At 48.4% G+C, this 21336-nt stretch overlaps 1 protein-coding gene across 4 annotated transcripts in view; it reads left to right on the top strand.

Moving 5' to 3' along the window:
- Window positions 1-7012: 7012 nt before the first annotated feature.
- ZNF395 (zinc finger protein 395) overlaps window positions 7013-21336 on the top strand; it is a 52420-nt gene continuing 38096 nt past the window's right edge. Inside the window, exon 1 of one of the 4 annotated variants that reach the window (XM_045997713.1) lies at window positions 7013-7087. The gene's annotated coding sequence lies outside the window, so the exon portion shown is untranslated. The other 3 variants (XM_045997711.1, XM_045997710.1, XM_045997709.1) reach the window with 3 other exon arrangements.

Here is a 21336-nt window from a genome sequence, read left to right as displayed (position 1 = left end):
AGAGAGAGAAAGCCAGTGCAGGAGCAGAGGGAGGGGCAAAGGGACAGGGGAAGAATCTCAAGCAGACACCCGGCACAGCTCGCAGAGTTCCCTGCACTGCTTCGGAGCTTGTTCTCAGGACCCTGACACCACAACCGAAGCCATCCAAGCCACCCAAGCCAAAACCAGGAGTAATCCCCTTCACCAGCTGAGCCAGCCAGGAGCCCCCGGATCCAGTCTTTATGGGCCTGAAATTTATACAATTGTTGGAGCTTTACACTTGTCCCCTTTAAGAACAATCATGCACAATTCATTTCAAATTTGGGTAGAGAGCTTGCCAGGGAACTATGCAAGTGAAGGAAGGGTCCTAAAGCTTAAGGTTTGTTGGCTTCACAGCCAGTCCACTTGGCTGCCAGCTGGGAAGTGGTGGAAATGGAATTCAAACTCCGCTTTATCTGCCTCTGAAGACAGAAAATAGGAATTTTCTTTCCCTCAAGATAAGAATAGAAAACCAGGGATGTGAAAATACTCCTAGAAATGTAAGCTTAGCTGGGTAATCTCCACCCTTGACAGCCCCTTCTTCCCAAGAAAGAAGCTGAGAGTGGGAACACAATTCCTATATCCTCTCATTGGACAGTTGTGACAGGGGATTGGAAGGGGCTTTGGTGTCAAAGCTGAGTTTGAACTCTGGCCCTATGGCTTCCAAACTCTGTGATCTGGGAAGGTGACTTATCATCTCTGGGTGTTACTGGAGCAGTAGTACCCACACCCGACCAGATTGTGAGGATTAAATGAGCTATCGCAAATGAAAGTGGCTACAGCAGGCACACAAACTCTGTTAATCTCCCACTCCTTCCTCTGCTCCCACACAGATATCATATGTATTTGGAGACAAAATAAATACACACAAGCTAAATGGCAGAATTTCCTTCATGTGTGGGTAAATTAAGTAAATGCACATATATGGCAAGTGACTGTCTACAAAAGATGCAAATCAGACCAAGTTGGCAGTTACTTGCCTGGTGTCTTGTCCTGGTTCAGTGCCTAGCTCAGTGTCTACTTTCAGGGGTTCCCTGTTATCCACGGACTTTTAGGTAATAAGGTCAAATCTCATTATTCTGGTGTCTGAAAATTTCCGAAGTGTGGCCTCAACTTTACCTAACATTTTCTCCCACTATGATCCAACCCACGCCCCTCTTCTAACCCAACTGTCTTCCCCAGCCACCCTTCAAGATCCACCATAGCCTCAGCAGCAAGCCACTTCCCCGACTAGGAATTCTCTCCCTTCCACAGTCCTGAATCCTAACCATCCTCAGGACCAATTCTGTCTCTTGCAGTAATTTCTGACAGGTCCCAGCCCTTGGGGATTCCAGACCCAACAACTCTTACTGTTCCTCCCATTTGTGCCGTGTATTCAGATTTTTTTTTTTAAGATTTTATTTATTTATTTGACAGACAGAGATCACAAGTAGGCAGAGAGGCAGGCAGAGAGAGAGACAGAGAGGAGGAAGCAGGCTCCCCGCAGAGCAGAGAGCCCGATGTGGGGCTAGATCCCGGGACCCTGGGATCATGACCTGAGCCCAAGGCAGAGGCTTTAACCCACTGCCACCCAGGCGTGTCCCCCGCCCCCCGTGTATTCAGATCTTAACTGCACACTGCCTGATTTTGTTCTATAGCTTTTAGGGAATTTGTTTTTCCTTCCAATTGCATTGTAAGTTCAGTGCAGGGAAATAACATCAGATTGAAACAGAGACTTGGCTTCTGTTTCTAACTCACGTACAACCCCGAAACAGCTTCCTTTAACTCAGAAGTAAGGGGGTTGGATAGGGAAACTCTAAGATTCCTTTTCTAAAATTAGGACCCTCTCCACAGCACCCAGCTCAGTGACATGAATATATAATTTCATTCAAAAACCACTCTAACATTTGTTGATCACTTATTCCCAAAGCACTGGCTAAAGGATGAATAGGAAGTGAACAATAAAGGGTTAGCTCTCAAGGAACTTACAAGGGAGGACTAGATGCACATAGTCACTTGAGGAATTTACTGAATGAGGGTCAGGAGCTAAAAGGTCAGGAACTGGTTGATCATCTGTCTGATGCTATGCCTGGTAGTTGCCTCTGTCCGCCCTCTCCACTGTTTGCCTCCCTGACTGATCTCATTCTCTGAGCCCCATGTTTCATTCAGCACCCCACCATGCTCACCTTACCGAAGCAGAGCTCAGAAGCACCCTACTTCTGTCCACACTATGCCACCCATCCTGCTCCCCTTGGCTCCCAAGTCTGCTGTGCTGCTTTCCACTTGGGGATGCTCCCAGTCAACATGGCTACCTTGCCCTCTGCCCTTCCATAACTATCTGCTGTAATCGGAAGGCGGTCCTCAAAAGCTGGGCCTGACCAGATTAATCCGGCAGCAGTACAGAGTGGGAGGCTGCAGGGACGAGGAAGCACATCCAGCATTAGGAAGAACATTTAAGAAACCTAACACGCTGGGCAGCCCAGAGTGATTTCTTGGATGGTATTGTTAACATGCCAAGCGCTGTCCTCAACACTTTACCTATATTGGCTCATTCAATCCTCACATTTCTGTAAGGTAGTTACTATCATTATCTTCGATTTACAGATGAGGAACCCAAGGCAGAGGGAAGGCAAGTAACTGCCCAGATAGCTAGCAGGTGGAGAAGCTAGGGCTGAAATCGAGGCTGCCTGGCTCACCTAGCCCGCTGCTCTCCCAACCTCGCCTCCCCTGCGGTCCTGGGGAAAGGTTTTCTTTTCTGTAGCTGTGGTTATTTCCTGGAGCTACCCTGAGTCGGACGGAAGGTAACAGGCAGGTGCATTTTCCCTGGTGTGTGGTGGGAAATCTGGAAGGTGTAAACTGAACAACCAAGACTGGGGTTACCGGTTTCACGGTCGTCGGTCGGCCCCCCAATTGCAGGAAAGGATCAGAGAAGGCCCCGGCAAAAGGAGGTCTGAGTTCTGGTCTTGGTTCTGATGGAGACATTTTGACCTTTCTGAACCGTCACGTTTCCCAACTTTAAAAGTGAGAGAAGGGAAGGGAGTGGCGCCAGGTGAGCTCCCGGGTCCCCGCGCCGTTCCAGTTGGGGAGGGGAATGGAGAGGGGTGGGAAGACCGTACAACAGAGGTCCGTGTGTGCAGAAGGACGCCTCTGTGGGAGGAGGCAGGAAGGGGTGTGTTTATGCAGCGGGGAGGCTGTGTGTGGGGGTGTGTGGGTGTGACTATGCAGGGTCTGCGGACCCAGGCTTGAAAGTTAACTAAAGAGGCTCCGCCGGCAGGGGACGTGGGGGAGAGGAGTTGAGCGCAAGCCCTGAAGCCGGGCTGCGCGTGGCGGGTGCGTGAGGAGGAGCTGCAACAGCGGCAAAACCCACGGGAGGCCTAGCGCAGCGCTCGCCGGGCGAGGGGCCAGATGTGGGCCCCAGCCGGGCCGGAGGAGGGACAGGGGCTGGCGAGCCCAGGGCCTGCGCGGGCTCCGGGGAGGGAGTGAGTCGAGGCCCGCGCCCGCCCTCTCCCGGGCGGCAGCGGGCGGCTCGGCCCGCGCAGGCTCCGCCCACAACACAAATCACGTGTGCGCCACGCACCCTCCCTCGGCGCGGGCCTGCGGAGCGCGGGCGGGCTGGCAGCCCGCGGAGTCCCGAGGGAGGAAGCTCCGGGGGCGGGCCCCGGGACTGGGCACGCGGCCCAAGAATCCGCACAGCGCCGGGACAGGGCCGGGGCCGGCGGCCGCGGCAAAGGGGAAGGCGGGAGGCTCGGGGGCGGGGCCTGTCGTGAAGGGCGGGGCCTGTTGCTGGGTCTGGCGCAGGAAACGGGGAGAAGGGGCCGGTCCTACCGGCCGCCTGTTTGGGCTGCTTGTTTACTCCTGGCGGGGGAGCTTTAACCCGAAGGGCGGGAGGGAGAGAGGGAAAACCCGGAGCCGGATCTTCGAGCGGCTGGAGTAGGAGTGGGCGGAAGGAGGGAACCGCCGCGACGGTGCCAAGGCCGCTGCGTTCCTGGAAGCTGCAAAGGCGCTGGACGGTTTTTGCTTGTTTTTTGGTGTGTTTTTGAAATTTCCTAGCCTGCTCAGTGCTCCCTCCTCTTCCCACCTTCCGCCTCCACCCTTCTCTGTCTCTGTCTCTCTCGCACACACATGTTGGAAAGGGAGCTCGCCTGCGGTCCTTTGGCCCTGAAAGTCCTTAACCCTAGAGTGGGCTGCCCAGAGGAGAGGGCTGTGCCTACGTGCTCGCAGGCAGCCCGGCCTCATGAGGGGCATGCCTGCGCGCGCGTTGTCCGTGAGTTTGTCTCGGATACTTTTCTTAATCCAGGAAATGATTCAGTTGCAGTATCGTCATACATTTTGCGTGTCTGCGTGTGGCTAGAGTTACACAAATAAGTTAATTTTAGTCTGTATTTTAAGCATTCCAGCTTCTTGGGCTCCTACCAATTTGTGTGGCAGATGAAAGAGCTTTTCGTAAAATGTAAAGCGCTCCATAAATGTACTTGCATAAAAATAGAGGAGAGGGGGCCCCTCTTGCAATGCCTTCTTCCACTCACTGAGTTTTTCATTATCTGGAAATTCAGTTGGTACCGGTATCAGACACTGTAACATGTAATTTAATATTGTATGGGTAAGTGCTGTGGAGCCATTTTATACGTGAGGAATTGAGGCTTAAAAAGACGAAGAGGCTTGTCAGCAATCACACGACTGGTTAAAAAAGAGCACAAGAACACAAATCCTTTGACTCCCGAACGGTGTCCTTCCCTCTCCTTTCCCGTAGTGGACAGATGTCTTTTTTTCTCTGTCCAGCATTCATTCCTTTGGGACATAAGTCCTCTATTTCCTGTGGTTTTATTTAGGCTCAAAACCATAGTATCCTATTCCTCTGGCAACAGGGTCCAAAGGGTGGGCATTTTAACTAAGAATCAATTAGTCTTTCCCTGGAACTAGTATGTGAATACCAAGGGAGAAATTTTGCCTTTGCTGGTGTTGCTAAATTGGGACGTCATAGTTGGTAGCTGCCGGCAACCATCTTCCCAAGCCTATGAAAGAAGCTCTTTTGAGGGGGAGAGGGGATGCTGTGGGGAGCTCTTTTGAAATAGGAAAGACTGGGACTAATAAGAAGGGGCAATCAGAAATGGGAGGTTTAAAGCGCAAACCCTAATAATGTCGTTTCAATTTGGGGCCTAGCTGTGACTGTGGCCAGTACAAACTCCTGGATTTCCCAGTTAAGTGAGCCAACAAATTCATTTTTTTGCTTAAGCTAGCATGAATTGAGTTCCTGTCACTTGTCTCCAAAGAGAGGCCTGTCTAATAAGTTTGGCACAGTATTATTTATTTATTCCTCAGAAAATAATGGAAGTTGGGTGCTTGCCACAACTATCACTTCTTAAGTATTCTAGTTCCCATGAGTCATACCAAGTGTGAGTCCCATGGATGTGTGTAGACAGAAGAAAATAGAATTCTTCCTCAGTATTATTGTATGATAAACAGGACACAATTCAACAAACCCAAATTAGATGTTGGACAGATAACATTTAACTTTCGGATACTGTGACGGTCTGGGTCATGAAGAGGGTAAGACAGATTTTTGAGATGAGATTATTACAAGGCTTTTAGTGAAATGGTAAATTAAAAGGGACGAATAACAACTACAGTTGACTCGGAATAACATGAGGGTTAAGGGTGCCAGCCTCCCTCCCCACCCCCACCTGGTACCCCTCAAAATAAAAAATCCGTGTATAACTTTTGAATTCCTGACAACTAATGGCCTAGGAAGCCTTACCGATAACATAAACAGTTGATTAACACATATTTTGTGTGTTATATGTATTATAGAGTATATTCTGACAATCAAGCCAGAGAAGAGAAAATGTTATTAAGAAAATCATAAGGAGGAGAAAATGCGTATATTTATGGGGGAAAATCTGCTCATGAGTAGACCCATGCAATTCCAACCTGTGCAGTTCAAGTGTCAACTGTCCTCCGTTGATTAAAGTGAAGGATAGGTAGGTGAGCAGTCAGTTTTAAAGAGGTAATGAGGACAGGACGTTGAACAGCAAGGAGCCGGGGCATTTAGAATCACAGAATCTTGGAGGCAGAAGGAGTCCCTGACAGATGGTTCTTCTTCTTCCAGAACATTTCTGGTGCTGGATAGCTAGGTCACCAAGCAAAAGCTAGTCAGTCGGTCCAAGGAGACACCGGAAAGAATGGTCCTTCCATCCTTTGTCAGCTATTCTAAGGGTCTGGGATAAAACTGTAGAGGCCCTGTGTGCGTTCCTTGAGAACTCAGCAGGGAGACTGGATTTGGTCCAATACTGCTGTCATGAGAAAAAAAAAGAAAAAAAAATTAAAATTTAAATGTGTAGGGGCGCCTGGGTGGCTCAGTGGATTAAGCCGCTGCCTTCGGCTCAGGTCATGATCTCAGGGTCCTGGGATCGAGCCCTGCATCGGGCTCTCTGCTCCGCAGGGAGCCTGCTTCCTCCTCTCTCTCTGCCTACTTGTGATCTCTCTCTCTGTGGCGCCGTGGATTAAAAAAAAAATTTAAATGTGTACTATACCGATCACTTGCCATTCCTTCACTTCCAGGGGAAGGGCTCTTGGCTGGCTCAGTCAGCTGCTAGGTCTTTGACAAAGTTAAGACACAGAAGTCAGGAGCAGGCTAATTTCTCCACTTGAGGAGGGAGGAGAGAGAGAGTGGAAGTGGTAGCAAAGAGAACAAGGTGAGAAGACTGCAATAGAGGAAGAGAAGGGGAGAGAAACAGCTGTTGGTGGGAGGCAGGGGACAGAAATTTGAGAAGAGGATTTCTTGAAGCTTTGTTATGTGAGGTGAGATGACATTCTTCCTTGGATTCTGCCTCAAGAGAAGCTCAACGAAGACTTGCATTATTTTCCAGGCATTTTTTAATTGAATTTTTCTCCTGGGTCTGTCACCCCATTTCACAGGTCTGCCATCAGCATTTCATGACTCCTCCAGCCACCTGAAGGTGCTAGAGCATCTCACCTCCTGCACCTTCTCCTGAGCCACAGAAGAAAATGGAGTGACAATAATAACTTCCATCTATCAGGTGGTGGGTTAGCATCCTGGCAGTGGTGCCGGTGGTTGCTAAAGAGCATGATGGTAATGAGTTCCAGCCATTTTGGGGCTCTCAGTAGTCATGTCAGAGAAGCCTGGCAAATTACTGGCTAGTGTTATTTCAGAGATTATCTTGATTAGTGTAGATCAGGAGATAAGCCATAAGTGGGGGAGGGGCAGAAATATCCACGAAATAACAACCCAGAACGGTCTGGGCATGGATAGAAATCTGGTTTTTACATATGGCAGATTTTACCTGCATGTTTGGGTGCCAAATGACTGAAAACCCAGTTGGTAAGTAACTGAAAACCCTCTTGCTGGATTGCTGGGGTCATCAGAGATGCGATCAGTTATACTGTCAGAAGGAGAAGTTCGAGATTTGGTGATTCAACAGTTTATGAGAGGATTATGAGACTAGTCCCATCTAAAAGCCTGAGTGGCTCGGTCAGTTGAGTGTCCCACTCAGGTTTCGGCTCAGGTTGTGATCTCTGGGTGATGGGATCCAGCCCTGTACCAGGCTCCGTGCTCAGTGCTCAGAGTCTGCTTGAGATTCCCTCTCCCCCAGTCTCTCCCCCAGCCCCTCCCCCGCTCTATCTCTCAAATAAATAAATAAGGGAATTATTTTAAAGAGAATAAAACAAGGATGAGAAAACTGGCATGTTACCAGGTGGATAATGCAAAAAAGTAATTGAACAGGGTTTTATTAATCCACATGATTTGTGCTCCAATGTATTAATACAGATTTTTTTTAATATTTTATTTATTTGACAGAGAGAAATCACAAGCAGGCAGAGAGGCAGGCAGAGAGAGAGGAGGAAGCAGGCTCCCTCCGGAGCAGAGAGCCTGATGCGGGGCTCGATGCGGGGCTCGATCCCAGGACCCTGAGATCATGACCTGAGCCGAAGGCAGAGGCTTTAACCCACTGAGCCACCCAGGCGCCCCTTAATACGGATTATTAACTGCAGGATGTGGCCTAAAGCTAGCTGAATGGTAGTTTAAGAAAATCTGGGTGAGGGGCGCCTGGGTGGCTCAGTGGGTTAAAGCCTCCGCCTTTCGCTCAGGTCATGATCCCAGGGTTCTGGGATCGAGCCCCGCATCAGACTCTCTGCCTGGCAGGGAGCCTGCTTCCTCCTCTCTCTCTCTCTCTGCCTGCCTCTCTCCCTACTTGTGATCTCTATCTGTCAAATAAATAAATAAAATCTTAAAAAAAAAAAAAAGAAAATCTGGGTGGGACTGGGTGCACGATCAAAGTAAGATTATGAGCAAGTGTTTGGTTGATTTTCTCCAGAAAACCAAAGATCAGGAAGCCCCATTCTTTTCATTGAAATTAATTTAGGCTGGTCTATGGAAAGAGAAAATTTCGTCAGTAAATGATTTGAACTTGGAAAAATTAAAGTTGAAGGAGACTCTAAGTTTTAGACCTTGCTATCTCTACACGAGAGGGAATCCAATGATGGGTATCAATCCCTCTTTGCTTCTAGTGTCTTACAAACTGGTCTTGTGAAATTGAATTTCCCACTGGATGTTGATGGAGGCCAACCTATGAAAAATCTAAGAAATTGTGATGACTGCAAATACAATGAGGGAAGAGTACCTCATGTTCAATTCGCAAGAGCCAGAAATTGTCATAACGTAATCGGCAGCATTTAAAATGCCTTTAGAAACATGCTTTTGGGGCTTTTGTCTGATTGGCTTATGGGTTTACAGAGTTGGGTTTTTTTTTTTTTTTTTTTTTTAGATTTTATTTATTTATTTGACAAACAGAGATCACAAGTAGGCACAGAGGCAGGCAGAGAGAGAGAGAGAGAGGAAGAAGCAGGCTCCCCGCCCAGCAGAGAGGCCGATGCAGGGCTCCATCCCAAGACCCTGGGACCATGACCCAAGCCGAAGGCAGAGGCTTTAACCCACTGAGCCACCCAGACACCCCGGGGTTTACGGAGTTTTTTAAAAAATGTTTTTGTTTATCAAAAAGTCATTTAGTGGGTACCTGGGTGGCTCTGTCAGTGAAGCATCTGCCTTCAGTTCAGACCATGATCTTAGGGTCCTGGGATTGAGCCTCACATTGGGCTCTCCGCTCAGTGCGGAGTCTGCTTCTCCCTCTCCCTCTGATGTTCCCCCTGCTTGTGCTCTCTCACTCTATCAAATAAATAAATAAAATAATTTTTTTTAAAAAAGTCCTTCAGTTGATAACCCCAGATCCTGGGAAGTGGTTAGTTAGCTCATCAATGGTGTGGCCCTGTGGAAATTGTTAGTATTTCCCAGGGTTTATGGTGCTACCGTTCCATGGTATATAGAGTGGGTGCAAATCATCCCGCACCCACTGTGTTTCACTTGTCAAGAACTATGGTATGCCTGGGGTACCTGGGGGGGCTTGGTCGTTAAGTGTCTGCCTTCAGCTCAGGTCATGCTCTCAGGGTCCTGGGATCAAGTTCTGCATGGGACTCCTTGCTTGGCGGGGAGCCTGCTTCTCTCTCTCCCTCTGCTTGTGTTCCCTCTCTTGCTCTGTCCAATAAATAAATAAAATCTTTAAAAAAAAAAAAGCACTATGGTACTCCTGCATGTCACTCCTCCATGTGGGAGTTTAAACAGGCTCTGAGCCATTCTTGACGATCTGGCTGGTCTGGATTGTGGCAGGCACATCTGCCTTGGGTGGGAGTTTGGTCCTATAGAGAAATGAGGAAGAATGGCAGAATCCTTATGTGAGGCTAGTGAACAAAATGGAACATATTTGAGGGGATGAAGTTTTAACAGCTTGACTAAAATGAAACTCTGGTAAGTTCGCTAGAGAAAAGGCCAGCAGCCCCTTCTACTGCCATGACAGGATAGCTAAGAATAGAAGCCTTAAGGGCAAAGTTACATGACATTTACTTTCCTGGGGCAGGAAAGTAATTATTGTTGTTGATTGGAACCTAAGAAAATGAAATAGAGGATGGCATTGGTGGGCCTTCACAGTTTATACTTTTCTGGTAGTTCTTTGTTTCTGACTGGTGGTCTTGCCTTTGGTTGATCTGTCCTCTCTCTCTCTTTTTTATTTTTTTAAAAAGATTTTATTTATTCATTTAGGCAGAGGGGCAGGCAGAGAGAGGGGGAGAAGCAGGCTCCCTGCTGAGCAGAGAGCCTGTTGTGGAGCTCCATCCCAGGACTCTGGGATCATGACCTGAGCCGAAGGCAGAGGCTTTAACCCCACTGAGCCACCCAGGCGCCCCATGTCCTCTCTCTCTTTCAACTATCCCCAATCTGTTTTTCTAGTAACATTTGTAATCTAGGGGTTGAGGTGACTTCAACTCCCTCACCCCCAAGGTATAACCTGGTCCTCTTGACTTTCACAGTCTAAGGTCTCCTGTCCTTTCCCACCTTATCTAATGTTGTTTATCTCTTAAATACCTCTGTTATCTCTCCTATGGGTGGGAAAAGCTGACTGCTTCAGCCCATTTTAAGGACTTTCTCTGAAAAGGCTATTATTACGGAGGTTATAGTGCGGAAGCCTAGCAGAGAAGGGCTCTGTCAGGATTTAGTGTTTAATAGTATTCGTTGAGTTGAACGGAATGGGTGTTTTCACCGGGTGGTATTTTCCTGTACCTGGTATGCTTCACAGTGAGAGCCGTATCTAGATAGTCTTAAGCCTCAGAAACTTTTCTCCTTGGACTTGCCTGCCTCTGGTCTCAGTTACTAGCACCTCCCTGGGGACCCAGCAGAGGACGAAGCTGGAGTTGGTCCACACTCCAAATGGTGCTGTTCTGGATTTTATCTTCCTGCTCTGAACAGTGAGATAAACATACTTTTAATCCCCATTTTTAATGCACTCACTAGAAAGCAGACAGGGTTGTTCCAGAATGGATTTCCTGTGTCATAGAAATCACAGAATCATAAAAGGAAAAACCAGATGTGCATAGAGAGCTGGCCTGGGCTTACACATTCTTTCATACCCAGAGTCATAGGGCTTTATGGTCCCTGTTCCCAAAGCTAGCTCATTTTCCCCCCTTCTGATTATGTACTCTTGCTCATATTCACAGAGTTTCAGAGCTGGGGGGAAGTAGGCACGGATCTGGGTGTTTATGCTGCCTGTGTATCTGCAGGGGTATCTTCACGCGTGTGAGGACGTGTTCGCAGGGAAAGTGTGGCTACAAGAATCTGAGCAAACTCCTCCTGGGATGCCCTTAAGCTTTGAACAACCTTCTTGCAAGTATCAATCCTTTCTCTTTAATGAAATGCAAAGCCCATCTTCTCCAGGAAAGCCTTACTGATTGAGTAGATCAGAGAGAAGACACTACTTGCCTCAGGCACACCCAAAAGCTACTTTCTCTTTGGAGTTTCTGAGCTTGTGCCTTTTTGAATGAAAATTTTAAAAATAGGTACTGGGCCTATTTTTACCCACTGGGATATATTATGCTTTTTCTCATTTAAAAGAAAAGCATAAAGTATGTTACAAATGCAGAATTAGCAGTATTATCCTTTTCATTTGAACCTATAGCTTGGTCTGAAGTTGTGATACGCAAGCTGTGCTTAGAACCCTGTATGGTAGATGACGGGCGCCTGGGTGGCTCAGTGGGTTGAGCCGCTGCCTTCCGCTCAGCTTATGATCTCAGGGTCCTGGGATCGAGTCCCGCATCGGGCTCTCTGCTCCTTCTCTCTCTCTCTGCCTGCCTCTCTGTCTACTTGTGGTCTCTCTCTGTCAAAAAAAAAAAAAAAAAAAAAAAAAAAAATCTTTAAAGAGTCCTGTATCGTAGATGGACTAAAGTCCCTAGTGTAAGTGGATGAGAGGCAGTTGGGATCTAGAACCCTGTATAGTAGAGGTACTAGAAGTCCCTAGTGTAAATTGGGCAATTGGAATCCCGATGCCCAGCTGTAGGACAGCTAAATTCTGGAGGGATTCATTGGGACTAACGTGGATCAGGACTAACACAGTAGACAGGGACCTGGTTCAGGGGTAACTTTTTGGTAGTCTAATCAGACTCTGAATTCATGATTTTTTTTTTAATTTTTAAAATTTTAAAAAAGTTTTTCATGGTTATTTCCTGAATGTTGATTATATGCTAGACACTGTTCTGGAAGCAGGGGGATACAGCAGGAAACAAAAAATAGTCTCTACTGTCCTTAAACCTATAGCTGAGTGGATAGAGACAGGCTGTCAGGTGATTACAAGTGCTAGGAAGAAAACTAAAGCAGGTGGAAGGGATGGGTGGGTAGTGCTATTTTAAGTAGGTTAGCCACAGACTGTCTTTCTCAGATGGGTGCATTTGAGCAGGGACCCGAATCAAGTGATGGAGCAGATCTGGAGGAAGATCATTCCAACCCAAAGGAATAGCCTTGGAAAGGTTGATTTGGAAGTGGGTCTAAGAACAGCAAGAGCCAATGTAGCTGGCACCAAGTGAGCCAGGGAAGAGTGGTGGCCAGTGGGGCCAGATGGTTGACTGGGGGCAAGACTAGGTAGGACCTTAGGACCTTATAGTGAAGGAGGTGGGGAGCCACTGAAGATTTTGAGCAGAACAGTGATATGATCTGACTTAGGTCTTAAAAGGATCACTCTAGCTGCTATGATGTTGAATAAAGAGATGAGAGAAAAAGCAGGGAGACCATGGGGCGCCTGGGTGGCTCAGTGGTTTAAGCCGCTGCCTTCGGCTCAGGTCATGATCTCAGGGTCCTGGGATCGAGTCTCGCATCAGGTTCTCTGCTTGGCAGGGAGCCTGCTTCCCTCTCACTCTCTCTGCCTGCCTCTCTGCCTACTTGTGATCTCTCTCTGTCAAATAAATAAATAAAATCTTTAAAAAAAAAAAAAAAAAGCAGGGAGACCAGATAGGAGCCGCTTGTGGAAGACCAGATCATCTGGCTGGGGGAGTCGTGCTGGATATGGGGGGACAGAACCAGATTCTGGGTATATTTCATAGACAGAACCAACAGGATTTTCTGGTGGATTAGATGTGGAACATGAGAAAAAGTAAGGAGTTAAGGACGACTCCAAGTTTTGTGTGTTTGTTTCCTGAGCGACGGACAAAAATGGAATTGGCATTTACTGAGATGGGGAGAAGGAGATTTTGGAGGGAAATCAGAAGTCTGGTTTTGGACATGGTACATTTGAGATATGAGTAGATACCCAAATGGAAATGTCATGTAGGTAATTAATTGGTGACAAGAGCTTGGAGCTCAGGAGGCCAAGTTATTTACAAAATTAGGCTCTGGTGGGAGTGGCACCTGAGAACAGGTTCATTCCATAGGCCTCATCCTGTTCTAAATAAATGGTTACAAAGTCTTCACCAGCCCTGGAATCTACAAGCATCCGGGGCATACTTTGAACCAGGGATTGCCCAGACCATGGATAGGATAGATCATGTCAGTCCCCCAGTCCAACTAGCAATTCACTATTAATCAATGTCTAGCAAGTGCCTACTACATGCCAGGCACTGTGCCAAATGTTGGGTATTCAGTGGAGAACAAGACTTGGTCTTTGACCTCATAGAATGTTGAGTCTGATAGGGTATTAGGACAAGAGAAAGGAGATCTCAGTAGAGTGCAATGGGAGAAAGTATAGGGTGCTATTGGACACAAAGGAGAGACAACTGTTTCTGTCTTGGAGGCTCAAGAAAGGGGTATCTAAGTTGATTCCTGAAGAATGAGTAGGGATAGGTACAGAGGTGGGGGGGTGGAGAGTGGTCTAGGCAGAGAAAAGTGTTTGTATCAAGTAAAGAAAAAGTCTGTTCAGGCAGAGGACAAAAGTTCTGTGTAGCATGTTTGGAGTGCAGAGTGAACGGGGTTAGAAACATCTGGGCAGGTAGTGGCTGGAGAATTAATAAGGAGGCTTACATGAAGGATCTGAATGAGAATTGCTGGGACTTTATTATAAAAGCTATGGGAAGCCTTTGAAGAGTTTCAAGCAGAGGAAAGAGGCCATAGTAAATGAACAGGAGGAGGGGAGTGGCGGCCCGACTGGGAGCAGTTCCATCAGAGGATTGGGGATAGTGGCAATCTCAGACTCAAACTGCCCTAAAAATCACCTGTAAACGTGTCCATATAATAAGAGGCAGAGCCTGGGTCTGCTTTGCTTAACCTCAGCTAATGGGAGATGCTTTCCAAGAAGCTAATGATTTAATGGGAAAGAGGTACAAGTTGCCTGCATTTTAATAGGAGGCTAGAGTACGGGAGGAAGCAAGGTGAAGGGCAGTTCTAGGATGGAACAGCCTCCAGAAAGGGCAAGCTCTAGTCATAGGGGAGCCAAGACAGCAAACCAACAAGTCAGTCTTTCTACAGTTTGCTTTGTGTAATGTATGTGCTATTTAGGGTGTCTTTGACAAGGCCTGGATTCTTTGTGAGGGTGCTGAGTGTTGGGTGTGTGTTTGGTAATGGCTGTTTGTGATGGGAAATTCTCTCCTGCATTAATGCGAGAAACTCTGGAATGCATACTGTGCAAGTATGTACCTGCAGTGGCAAGGGGTATGCGTGCAGTTCACGCTGTGAGAAGGCTCATGCCTTTTGCTGTCCTGGATTCACAAGCTCATCTCAAACAGCATAAGCAACGGGTTCTGTTCAAAGTTAGAGATTCTTTTGGTTCACTTTGCACACAGCAGGAACTGACATATTTGTCAAATAAATGATTGTTTCCGTTTTATTAAAGCTCAGTCATCTGGGGAAATATAGAGGTTTGGTTACAAGTTTGAACTAGATGTTTTAAGAAAAATAAACTCAGCCCAGCACCAACATCTCTTTACAAAACCTAGCAGTTTAAACACTGTCATGGAGTTTATATGCTAGCTGGAGTCCTACCTAGCGTAAAAAGCTTTCACTATTTTATATTATTCAATAAACATTCACAGAACATCTCAGCCACGTAGGCAGTGTTGGGCTGTTGCTACTGAACTCACTTCCCTTTCATCTGAACCACCTTAGTCTGGGTCCTGCAATTAAAGCTTAATTATGTGCTATCTTGTATTGTTCCTTAATTGTTTCATGTGCCTGAATCCACTTTCAACTAGGCTATATGTTCCTTGAGGGCAGGGACTATATTACAAACATCACGGGTAGGCGAGGAACTTAGCGGAGAGGTGAATATACAGTGAGCGAACACCCACTGTTGGAGGGAAAAGGGAAAAAAGAACATTAAACTATTCATAAACCATAGTAATACATAATATATAAAATACCTTAAGAATAAGGGAGTATACATTGTTAATTAACTAAACTACTCTTTTAATAATTAAATGTAAAGTTCGAATCTGCATTTTCATGTTAAGGAAAGGTTTTCAGAGCCTTAATGGAATTGCTGTGATCCCCACCGTGGCTTCATTCTTGTTCTTTTAAATGCAAAACAAGAATGTCTCCTTGAGGATGAGAGTTGAAAGGTAGAATCAGTCTTTGGCGAACTGTTTGAGAGCAGAACTCTCCTGCAGCAGGATTTCTCAACAGTGGCACTCCTGACATCTTAGACCAGGTAATTCTTTGTTGTGTGGGGGCTCTCCTGTGTTCAGGGTACTTAGCAGCACAGTTGGCCTATACCTATCAAGTAGCACCCCTCTCCCAGCCCAATTGTATCCAGACCTTGCTAATGAGTCCTGGGGGCAGAATCGTCCCCAGTTGGAAATGTACGTCCTATAAGAATTTGATTCTACTTAGATATTTTTTCTATGTAACTGGTGGGAGAAGGGGGAAAGGAAACAATATTTGGTATGAGCTAGGCACTATACCTATGTGTCCTGTTTCAACTTACAGATAAAGAAGCTGAGGTTCAGAGAGATAAAAATCTGCTATCATAAAGATAAGGCAGTAAAATCAGGATTGAAAACCGGGCTTGTCTGACTGCAAAGTTTAGTCCTTTCCAGTACACACCCCATTGCCTCTCTGCAAGAAAAACGGCATACCTCAAGTTGAAGAAGTGCAACAAGTATGTCCAAAACTATTTAAAACTTTTTTGGGGAGGGGAATTATTTCTTCTATTCTTTATATTTACTTGAATATAAATGTATATTACCCATACCTATAGACTCTGGGGCCTCTCACTACTGTTGCAACGCTGTGGTCTTATCTCTGAAAAACATAGAGCAACACAATGGAACAGCTTCAATTCTCCTCGTTACAAATTATACAAAAGCCAGAGCCTAACGGTGCCAAAAGCAATTGGTATCGTTTACATAAGGGCTGAAAGCTAATAGTTAACTTTTTTCATTTAATTCCAGAAAGAGTAAATAACACCTCACTTTACAACTACGAACGGGTAAAAAATCGAATAAACTGTCATAAAATGGAGAGGAAACCATTAACCCAAAAAGAAAATGGAAAGGTTGGCTCCAGCGCTCCCTCCCTCTCGCGCTTTCGCTTGCACTCGGAGCGGGTGCCGGCTGCGCGGCCTGGGTCTCTATCGCCCCCGCCAAACTCCCGTCCTTGGAGCCCAGAGCTCTCTGGTTTCCTTTCCCGCCCTGGGGCCGAGCTCGGCCTCTCTCGGAGAAGCCTATCCCAGAGCCAGGCCTGGAAAAACAACAGCAAAAAAAACTTTGGCTCGGTTTGCGGTTCACTGAAAAAAGGCAAACATTCAAGTTTGGTTTGGGGCTGCAGCCGCCGGTTCCGATTTGGGGGTGGGGGTGGGGGGGTGTCACAAGTCGGTCAGGTTCAAGTGCGCATGTGCATAAGGAGTCGCTCCGGCACTTATTGAGCGCCCACTGTCTACGAGCGGCCGGGGGTGTGTATCCCCGGCGCGGGGTGGGTGTGTGGGGAGGCCGCGGGCGCGCGTGGCGGGCGGGGGCGCGCAGGCCGCGTGCGCGCGCGGCGCCTGTGGCCGGGGAAGGGGGCGGGCGGGGGGGGGGGTGTGTCCCTGAGGCTCGCTCGTTCGCTCGCTGGCTGGCGCGCTCCTCCGCTCCCTTCCCGGGCGGGGAATCCGGGCCGGGTTGTGGCCGCGGCCGCGTACGTGAGCGCAGTGTCCCGGAGAGGGAGGGCAGGCCGGCCAGGTGGGCGCGAACGGAGCCTCGGCGGGCGGGCGGCCGGAGCCGGGTGGTGGGCCGCGCCGGGTGGGCGGGCGGGGGCCGCGGCAGCTGCAGCCCCGAGCCGAGCCGAGCTGTCCGAGCCGGAGCTGCCTGGCCCGCGCTGCTGCTCGTGGCGGGGCGAGGTGAGCTGCGCGGGGACCTCGCGGCGCTGCAGCCCGGGGACGGGGGCGGCCCGGGAACTTCCCACGCTCCTCACGCCCGCGGGGGCCGGGCCGGCGGCTTGAGGGCACGGGAGGCGGGCGCCGCCGGGTTAGCGGCGGGTCGGGACGCGGGGGCGCTGCGGCAGTGCCAGTGCCCGCGCCGGCTGGGTTGGGGGTGGCCGCCCGCCCTCCCATGCGCCGCCTTGTTTTTCTCGCCCGCCCCGGGCGCACGCAGAGGAACCCCCTCCCCAACTTCGAGCTCTTGTCCGGAGTCGCCTCTCCGACGGAGACGGACCTGCCCCCTCCCTGTCCCTTTCCGGCTGGGCCGCCAGCCCAGCCCTCCCGACGCCCCGCGCGTTCCTGCCCACTCCACGGAGCGAGCGAGCGAGTGCCGGGCTCCGGGACGCGCGGCGCGACACACCCTCCAGCTCGGGGGCTGCCCCCAACCCTTTCTATGCCCTTTTGTCCACCCCCACTTCCTTCCAGGCGGTTTAACCTTGCCTCTCCTCACCGGTGGCCCCTGGCGCCCCTTGGAAGGGGCACTGTGGGCATGTGGGGTGCTCGGGTGGGGGCCTGGCCCGGGGGTTTGTCATATGCAAACAATTCCAAAGACAGAATTTTCTTCCTTGTCTGGGAGTTCAGGGCTCAGCGCCTTCACTTTAGCATTGACTCAGAAATCTGAAGAAGCCCACCTGCCAGCCGGTGTGGCACTGCCTCCTTGAGTTCAGGCAGTCCTGGGCAGTCCTGGGTGGCTTTGGAATGTTTCCCTCAGGCAGGCGTTTCCTTGATGTCAGGCCGCCACTATCTTCTTTACACTCCTCTTTCTAGAAAAGTGTCCCTGCTGCAGTTTGCCTGAAAGTGAGTGATCAACAGGTATTGAAGGCTTTTTTGACACCCTCCTGAGGTGTTGTGTAAACGGAGGTTCTGGGTCTCAAGGAACTTGAAACACAGGGAAACAGCAATTACGTTCAACTCCACAGGTACTTTTGAGGGGCTGCTGTGTTCTCAGCACCGTGCAAGGCTCTCAGGGAGAGATGATGAGAGGCACACAAGAAATCTAAGGCCTCAGAAATCCTGCCGACCAGGTGGAAGTGATTTGAGAACTAAAGTTCAAATAAATGGGCTGTGGCTGCCTAAATTACTGTAACTGCTGAGGGGAGGAGGAGTATCAAAGGACAGGTTAGAGTTGGGGGACTGGATTAAGGGTACTGAGTTATGAAATAAGTTCGGCAGTTGGAGAATAACTCACTGGCCAAGGCCCAAAGGCAGGAGAGGGAGAGGTAACAGGTGCCAGAAGAGAGTAGGTTCAAACAGTTTATCTCGGTGAAGGAGGATACAAAAGATCCATGAGATGATTCCTTCCAGAGTGTATAATCTTGAGGAGGAGGCAGAAACCCTTGAGCATGTGAAATAAGACCTTAAGATAAGGCACCATTAGCTGTCAAAATGTGAGATGTGGAAGAGATGCTGTTGGAGCTCAGAGAAGAGGGCTGTGGGCAGGAATCACCAGCACTGTATTCCTGGAGGATGAGACCCTTGTGGTGGGTCATGAGGTGCGATTGAACATAGCTTTCCTGAGAGACAGGAGATGGGCTTGGCCAGGCAAGGGCATGTTTCCTGAGCAGGAGATAAAGATGGAGAGGAACAATGGTTAAGATTGTGAAAGTCCTAGAAAGCCAGACTGGGGAATTGCACTTTACCCTGTGTGTACTGGGGAGACATGAAAGGTTTTTGAGCCAGAGAGTGACGAAATGAAAGGGTGTTTGGAAAGGTTTTTAAAATAATGTTCAGAGACGAATCAGTAGACTGTTCTAGTTGTGGAGTGCTCAGAGTTTGGACTGGGATAACTGGAGATGGAAAAGAGGGTGGATTTTAGAAAAGCATTACTGTTGAAATAATCTGTTGATAGGGGCAGGGTGAAGGAAGGAGATGAATGGAAATTAATTCTTTGTGGAAATTGATTACACGCCAGGGCCTTGGAACCGCTGTTGTTGGTAACTGGAGAAATCGGAAATGTGTGTTTTGGAGAGAAGCAATTGACAGGCTGCAGAGGTTTCTCGTATTTGCCAAGACGTCCAAACATAGGTGTCCTGCAAGCAACCGAAGCTCTGAGATTGGTGGGAAACCACGCTGCCAAAGCTGGGAGAGGGAAGGCACTCTGAGTGGGATGTTGTCTTGGTCAGAGGTGGTAGGTCCTACTAGTGGAGGATGCTCGTGAGTGAATTGGAAGACTCTGTTCCGTATTGCCATTCAGATGACATTGCCAGGTCCTGAACCTGAATTGGCAGAGCAGTTTGGGATTGGAGATGGGAGGGAAGAATGGAATTTGCTAAACACAGAAATTGTTGGGCTTTGAAACAAGTTGAATAATGCGTTCTGCCGAGACCTTCAGGCTAGTCCTGGTGTCCTTTCGTAGATGTGTGCAGGGGGAAGGCATAAGATGGGGGAGCAGCAAGGTGACCAGCAAGGAGCAAGGAGGGAATCTGGGGACTAGGGAGACTGCCTCTCCCAGGGTCAGGTTGTCCTAACCTGTGCCATTGCTGGTTCCCAGGAACCTGCAGTGAGGAGCTGGCGCCGGTTTTTTTCTTGAGCTCTGAATTCCGCTTTCTTGTTGCAAGGGTGACTTAGGGTGATTTGTGGAGCAAATTCCCCAAGCCTCAACTTGCAACATCTGAGGGCTGGCGAATTTGGAGGATGATTGCAAAAAGTTGCAGAATGGAGTGGAGAATGTACTTTAGAGTTGCTGAGCCTCCTTGTTTTTCTGAGATGCAGGATCAGTGAGCTAGCAGGGGAAGCTGCCTTGCGTGGGCAGAGGTGTCCATCACATATTTCTCTTTATCGGGAATATATGACTGTCAAAAAGGATTTCATGGAGCAGTGGTTGAGTTAATTTACTCTTTAAAAAGTAGTGTTTTTTTTTTTTTTCCACTGTTGTATCTGTGACCTACATTAAGAGATAAAATTTACATCGTGACCCAGGCACAGTAAATCATGCATGTAAAAATCTAATTTAAGGGGCGCCTGGGTGGCTCAGTGGATTAAGCCGCTGCCTTCGGCTCAGGTCATGATCTCGGGGTCCTGGGATGGAGCCCCGCATTGGGCTCTCTGCTCAGCGGGGAGCCTGATTCCCCCTCTCTCTCTGCCTGCCTCTCTGCCTACTTGTGATCTCTCTCTCTGTCAAAAAAAAAAAGAATTTTCTAAAAAATCTAATTTAAGTTCCTGAAGTACTCCTTTCTTTTGCTTGGTGTGATCTCCTTTGGTACTTTTATTTTCCATTCTTTTCTTTAAAGATTTTATTTATTTATTTATTTGACAGAGATCACAAGTAGGCAGAGAGGCAGGCAGAGAGAGGGGGAGAAGCAGCTCCCTGCTGAGCAGAGAGTCTGACGTGGGGCTTGATCCCAGGACTCTGAGATCATGACCTGAGCTGAAGGCAGAGGCTTTAACCCACTTTAACCCCCATTCTTTTCTTTTTCATTGAAAAATGCTTGCTGTCTGCCACTCAGTTGACTTAGCCACTCTATCATGGATGTAACCCAGTTTGGAAAACACAGTTATAGAGAATTATCACATCTCGGAAGTGTTTATTAAGCTGCTTGTGTGCAGGGCTCCTCTTAGTAGTGCAAGTGGAGGGAAGCATGAGGAAGAGATTGAACATTTATTTACAGGCTAGTTGGAGAGAGAAGGTATACCTATGACTAAAGAGCAAGGCAAGATGATTAAATGCCAGAGTGAAAAATAAGTCCCTTGAGGGTTCATAGGAGGGGCCAAGCAGCTTGGGCTGGAGTGGCTTGGTAACACTTTTGGGGATCCGGAAGGAAGTCTGGGATGAACTCTTGGCGTGTCACATGGTGCCGCACAGCTGGGGGCTCTGTAACATGGACAAAGGCTTGGAGTTAGGATGTACATAGTGTGTGTAAGAGTGAGTAAAAGAGGGTTCTTATTAGAGGGTGGGGAGAAACCGGTCTGGAAAGGTGGGTTAGGATCAGTGTGTAGGGGTTATAAACCGGTGACCCAAAGAATGTGTTCTGCCTACAGAAGGGCTATAATTTGGAGTACACAAAGGTTTTAAAAAATTGGGTACGATCCAGAAAACCTCTGGATTGGGGACTCTCTCAAAGAATCAGATCAGGCAGTGAGTGGTGGTGGCCTCCTATGGACAGGAGATAGGCCTGGTGGTTCCCCGTTAATC

Source organism: Meles meles, chromosome 2, assembly GCF_922984935.1.
Source record: "Meles meles chromosome 2, mMelMel3.1 paternal haplotype, whole genome shotgun sequence".
Taxonomy (NCBI): Eukaryota; Metazoa; Chordata; class Mammalia; order Carnivora; family Mustelidae; genus Meles; species Meles meles.
Note: the sequence above shows the minus strand (reverse complement) of the source record. Positions and strands in the feature narration are given on the sequence as shown.